At 35.7% G+C, this 6,907-nt stretch overlaps 1 protein-coding gene across 4 annotated transcripts in view; it reads left to right on the top strand.

Moving 5' to 3' along the window:
- Positions 1-343: 343 nt before the first annotated feature.
- The window catches only part of FILIP1 (filamin A interacting protein 1), a 189,324-nt gene continuing 182,760 nt past the window's right edge, over positions 344-6,907 (top strand). For 2 of the 4 annotated variants that reach the window (XM_049652889.1, XM_049652888.1), the window contains exon 1: positions 344-758. The gene's annotated coding sequence lies outside the window, so the exon portion shown is untranslated. The remainder of the gene's footprint in view (positions 759-6,907) is intronic. The other 2 variants (XM_049652891.1, XM_049652892.1) reach the window with 1 other exon arrangement.

The following is a 6,907-nucleotide window of genomic DNA, read 5'->3' as shown; positions in this document are numbered from 1 at the left end:
TGTGATACATTTTAAAAAGGCTTTTTAAATTTAAGAACATTTATCTGAGAATGCCTAATTGAGAAAAGTACTGCACATTGGTAAATTGCTCTGCTCAAGACTGCTATTTCTTCATCATATTTAAAGTGTCAAATCACAATTTGTATTTAAGAGCTTCAAATAATAATTACCTCTGTGTAATGAGCAGAAGTCCTTAAAAGGGTCTGCCGGTTTCCCTGAAATCTTTTACAGGGTGAGCAGAGCTATATCCACTGATAACCCAGCTGCCGAGGAACTGAGTAAAGCCGGCTCCAAACTTCTCAGCTGTTGACAGGCTTGACTTGCTGAGAACACTGGTTAAATATAGCACGCGCGAGCTCAGCTCCTCAACAAAGTCATTGCTCCGACAGTGTTGTGAAGGGAGCAGAAGACGAGAAATCTAATCTCAGAACCCAACAACACCTAGCAACAGTTGAAAAAACTTTTAAACAAAAGTCTGGGTGGGAGATATACAACAGCCTCCAATTTCTGCTGATCGGGATTTCAGGGAGAAGAAGCTGCTTTCTTTCCCCTTCTCTCTACTCAGTTTCCTGCATGACTTCAGCTATTGGCCAGTCCTAGGAAAGAAAGTGGGAAAAGCTTTTCCTCTGTATTCTTTTGGGTTGGATAGTTTTCCAGGACTCCAGTCTCTCTTGGGCTGTGGGACAAGCCACTGGGTTCTTCAAAGGATAAACTACCTCCATAAAGGACATACTCTTGGTTAAACAAGCTGCCGTCAGGTAAGACCAAAATAAATAGCTATTTACTGTCTTAAGAAATTTCTGCTTCTACAAGAAGTGTTTTGTCTCAGATTCTGTGTTGTCAGTTTCCTTTGATTCTTACTGTTTCCACTGTGTGATAACACATTTAAGGAATTATCATAATTATTGTAAATTATTTTTAAAGAATCAGTACTGCCATCTCTCTCAGAATTATGCCAATTCCTTTTTAAACACAAAGATTGTTATAATGTTTTAATAGCCATCACAATATTTCTGCCAAGTTATCATTCTTTGGCAGGTAACAGAAATATGGCAAAGGACAAGTTCACAGCTCCTTTCACAGTTAAGACGGCTAAACAGTGGAAGAGATCTTTTCCCTAGGAGCAAAATAACGTTCATTTACTGAAACTAGCTGAGCAGCTTGTGTGGTAAATGAGAGGAGAGTCCTGTATGGTGTTTGTATTGCTATACTTAAGACGCCCTGCTATCTGCTTTTCCCTTTGCTTGATTCTCTGATTACACTGGTACACCTTGTGCTGGTTCTGACCTGGTTACGTTACAGTCACCCCAAATGCTTCTGACTAGGCACAAAATATGGCTGCTGTAAAGTCACTACTTTTGCAGTTGTTGAATATAAACCATTCAGGAGAATGTTTTTTTGTGTGTGTGTGTGATTTGGAAAATGATAAACTGAGTAATTGCTTGTGTATAGATAAAACAGATTCTGGTTTCTAAAATGGAAATTGAATTTATTAGAAAAAAACTCTTTCTAACGTTGTATATGTGTGTACATGAGTGTATTTACTATCATGCGAAGGAAATCCTCCTTTTATCTGTTGGTATATTGTCTCCCCCTCCATGAGTTGCCATGCGATTTTACCAGAAATGCTTAGAGTGATCAATTTCACATTGATTCTGACAAAAGTTGTGGCTGAATGTTGGGATATGGTTATTGAGACGTGGTGTCTATAACTGGGCTAGATTTACATAAGAAATTTTGTTCCTTTAAGTGAACATGATAATTTGGATGAATGTTCTAAATCTAAGGATAATATAAAACATACAGATGCACATTTTGAAAGGGAATTATTTGAGTCTATATTGTTAACTTAAACAAAGAATTTACCCAAGACCAGTTTTGAGCAGGTTGTTTATTGACATTAAGAATGTATCAACCTTTCAGTAAGTGTTCCTATGTTAAGAAAAATTCATTAAAGCTTATATATTGAATATGCAGGTAAATGAAATAGTATATACATTTCAGTATGTCCAATGCTTCATAATTCTGATTGCATGATTAGTTTATGAAGTAAATGAAGCTAGTCATATATAATGAATGTATACAAGTAATAGTGCAAAATGCATTCTGGTAACCTTGGTATCAGAGAATGAAGCTCCTGGTGCTTTAGTGGAGATGAAGTATCTTCGTCTTGAAAAAATTTTGAAAAGTCAGAACAAAATGCTTTACATTTTTCTTGTTTTTATCTTGGGAAGGGTCACATTGTTGGCTTACAAATGTATGTGTAAAGCCAAACTCTGCCATTAGTTCTAGGCATGTAATTTCTTTTGGAGTTAATGGAACACTGTGCAGATAACTGAGTACAGCATTTGGCCCTGAGTGAAATCTATTCTTCAGAATGAATCAATTTCTGAGAATCATTGTCTTCATGGCTGTAAATTTACTCATGAGAATAAAAAATAGCTGAGGTTAGACCATGTGCTTCCCTCCAGTATATGAACAATGAAACCCTCCATGAACCGTGCGGATTCTGTTCTCCTGTTCACTCAAATTCACGTTTCTATGTTATTTCGCAAACTACCCTTTCCCCTTTACCATAAGCGTTGTTAGATTCCATTATTGTATCTCCTACCACACTAAGACCTCTTCCCTTTACTCTCAGTCTGGATTATAACAATGCTGGCCCCCCTACCACCCCTCCTTGCCATCCAAACCATTTTGCCAATGACCACAGGGTTAATTTTCCTAAAACATTGCTCTACTTGTTTCTCTATTCTTCAGTTATCTTCTGGGACTCCTGGTTGCTGCCAAACACCTAGGCTGGGTATTTTGAAAACCTTCCATCATCTGGCATGTACTTAACTTTTCCAGTTTCACCTCCCATTACTCAACAAGTGTCCTTCTGCTTCAGATATTTCAGATTTGGAGCCATTCTCCAAATACATACACAGTGTGCATTTCAGTGCTACATCCCTGCCTGTTTCATTCCCCCTGCTTGGAATACCTATCCTGCATTTTCCTGTAGATACCTTGTCCACTCTTTAAAGCCCAGATCAGTGTCTTCTACTTTCACAATGAATCCCTGACCATGCCTTTTAGGAGTGATTCCTTTTTAGTTTAGACAGTTTGGTGCTCTGTTAGAATTAAGGAACGTTGGGACACGGTTTGTGTATGTAAATTCAGAACAATTTGATGAAGCAATTGGGTGCAAAGTGTCGTCCTAAGCATCGCTTGGTTTTGGAGCTTTTTATCCCCATGCACACTGTGGATGTTCTATCAACTTTTTTGGCTCTAGATTTCTGATGATGAATACATGACAAAGTATAAATAGGTATAAAATCAAGAAAAGCCACTTACAGTGCAGTTAATAATTTTTTATCTCAAAAATTTCTCAAGGCAAGTCTTCATAGTTTTATTATGCACAGAGAAGTTACAAGTAATTCTAACTATGCTCATGTACCTGATTGTGGAGATGATGTATCTCTCGAGAATAAAATAGAAAGAACTATATATAAAGACTGTGAATATATATATGCTTGTCCTATGTATGCATCTACCCACCTAAATGCTATAACTCATAACTTTTATCATCTTTTGGTACCAGATTCAATTTATAACCACCTTTGGTACTGTTCATTCAAGTCATGGTATTTTGTGGATCGTCATGGATAACAATCTGGCTTGGAACATTAAAATATTTAAATATCATGTTGTGATCCCTTTTTTCTTTTTTCCCTAGATAGTTAAAAATAGAGACATTTTTCAGATTTATTTTTAATCACTAGTGAAGACCATAAGTAAGGCACTGTATGAGATAAAACATGAATTATGATTTTGAAGCAATTTTTTCTGTGTCCACCAAAAGAAAGGCATTCTCTTTATACTTTCAGATAGCCAAGGAAGTTAAATTTACTCTTCTACATGTGTTTAGCAAGAATCATTATAGGATTTTACCAATGAAATTTGTGAAATATTTAATATATTCATTTAGCAATGGTTTTCCTATGGTTATTTTTTAAATTTATTTTGTTAGAAGTGAAACTTGGTGGCAAAATACACATTCTAAACTAATGCTGATGATGTGTTTCTTGTTTGGAAGATGAACATGTCTTTGTAAAACAGGCGCCTTAAGAAATAGGGTTTTACAGAGCTTGCTTAATCCATATTTTTACTTATTTGTCTCATGTAATTTCTCTATACATGAGGATTTTAGAAAAGCAGCAGCTTGAGAAGTGAGGGGAAAGCTTAGGTTGAGATCTATTTTAGCAGGAAGATTTCAGAGAGAACACTGGTAACGCCTTGTTAGAAATATGACATGTAAAAGACTGCAACATAAATTTGTTTATACATTAATTATTTTATTTTATTTATTTAAAAAATTAAAAAAAATATTTATTTATTTTTGAGATAGACAGAGACAGAACTTGAGAGGGGGAGAGGCAGAGAGAAAGGGAGACATAGAATCCAAAGCATGCTCCAGGCTCTGAGCTGTCAGCACAGAGCCTGATGCGGGGCTCAAACCCATGGACAGTGAGATCATGACCTGAACCGAAGTCGGATGCCCAACCAACTGAGCCACCCAGGCACACCTAATTATTTTAAATATATATAGCAATTGGAAGATAAGCTAATAAAATAAATTTTGTTTCCTTAAATGTGAACTGAAAGTACAACAAGGATATTGGTATGAAGGAGGAGGTAAGGAAGGCTAGTAGCACAGACAAGTCAAATGGCCTGGATTCAGATCTTCACTCACTACAACCCTGGGCAATTATTCTCTGTGCCTCAGTTTCCTCATCTGTAAAATGAGGATAATAATACTATCTTCCTCCTAGAGTTGTTTTGAAGATTAAATGAGTTAATAAAAGTTAGTTGCCTGGTAGACTTCTCAATGAATTTAAGCTATTATTGCTTTATTATCACATCTTAAACATAGTTATCTGTTTATTTTAATCTTTGTTGCATACAAAATCCTTAGATATAGATATTCTGTGAACTCAAGTTCATAGATCATAGGAAAGGCAGAAGAATGTATTGTTTAAATTTGGAATCTTGTTTGGGACATACTTTGCTGCTGGGTACTCTAAGCAGACATAGTTTGAACACCGGCCAATAATTTAGTATGGAATTTATGTTTCAAACCCTCTCTTATCTCAGCAGTCTGCTGTCTTATAGAATCATTACTAAAAAGGCTAAAAAATCACCCACAGCATAGACTCTTCTACGGTTTCTAAATTTGCACTTGGAGATAAAGTATGTTTATACATAGTGCTTGGGTGCCTCTTTTATAGCCTACAACACTGGGTAACGTATGGCAATGAAGACTTCCTCCTCCATAGAAAATATACTAATAAATTTATCACTCTTTATTTCTTCACTTAGATGTTTTGTTTTGTTTTACCAACCTAGTAACAGATAAAAATGAGAAGACCAAAAAAGGTCATCTCACGCTAGCTTTAACCTTACCAAATGGAAATGAATTCTTGCTATTCATTGTCCTTAATCCTATTCATTCTTAAACATGACAAGAAAGTATATTCCAAGGCAAACAAAAAAAAAAAACCCTCATATCATAAAGATGTGTGTGTATATTATAAGGTACTTATATTCTGTATATTTAATTTAGCAAAAATATTTGAAACACTCTTATAAACAGGGAAGTTTCTTAGTAGCTTTAGCTCCAACAAACCTTATGCCGGGTAGTTATGGTTTCAACCCGACCATTTGCTTTATTTTTCCCAATTGAAAGGATAAGTTTCTAAAACATAAGGCAAACTGAGTTTTAGAATTGTCATTCTCTAATTAAAACCTTGCTATAGAAATAAAGTAGGAAGAAAAGAAAAGAAATAGGAACTTTTCCTGGCTTTACAGAATACATTATTAAGACTTGAGGGCAAAAATATAAGAACCTCAGGAAAATACATTGAATTATGTTCTTCTTTTCCCTTAAATGGTCAGTCCTACTCTTTGGCTAATCAGTGAAGGGGAAAGAGTACTACTACTTTCCCTGTGGCAATAGCTGACGCAGTTTGATTTCCAAGGCAAGGCAGGAATTATAGAAGAACTTGGAATAAGGAAAGTCAAACGTGAATTGAGCAGTTAGCGCTAGCTGGCCGCTAACCAGCTGATTGCAGAACTTGAGAAACTCCCAACAGAAATGAAGTAACAGGACGTTAACCAGCACCCCAGTCCCTGAGAGCTTTGTTTAAGCCACAGCGACACTGAAAAGTCAAAAGAAGGTTGGTGTTGCTTTTCCTTTTTGGGAAATGGTGTCAATGTGCATAATATTGGGTGATTTATGTGTTTCTGAGGTCTGTGAAAGACAGACTAAAAAACTGTAAAGCGAATGCAGAATTGATCTCAAGTGATCTGACTGTAATTGAGCCCTTAGGGTTAAGGGATATTTCTGTTTTTGCTTTCTTGCTTAAATTCTGCCACCTACTTCCTTTACTCAAATATAGATGAACATGATTGTTACCCGACTGGCCAAAGACCTTATATGTCTACACTTGAAAAAGGTCTTTTTTTTTTTGCAACAACTAATTGTAACTACAGTCTTCCCAAGTTACTTTGAAGAGATGAATTATCTGCTGCTTATCTTTGTAAGGAAAAGGTGTAAGAAATCCATGAACTGAACACATCAGACTTGGCCAAATTCATTCTTTAAAAAATGATTTGCTGAAGATTTAAAGCTGAAAGGCAATTTGATTAAAAACAGTAAACTGTTGACATCACCAAGACAATCAAGTTACTGCCAACTTGCCTTGTTTGTCTGAAAGATCTTTATAAAAAATAAGGTTTTTAGGAACACTCACACATACACACACAGAAATACATTCATAGGTGATATGGTAATAGGGATAAAAGGATTTTTTTTTTTATATATCCCTTTAATATACTTATGTCTTAACTAATTCACTTTAGGGCC

The sequence above is a fragment of the Panthera uncia genome, assembly GCF_023721935.1.
Source record: "Panthera uncia isolate 11264 chromosome B2 unlocalized genomic scaffold, Puncia_PCG_1.0 HiC_scaffold_24, whole genome shotgun sequence".
Lineage (NCBI taxonomy): Eukaryota > Metazoa > Chordata > Mammalia > Carnivora > Felidae > Panthera > Panthera uncia.
The sequence above is the reverse complement of the archived record's forward strand: the minus strand, read 5'-3'. Positions and strand labels throughout refer to the sequence as shown.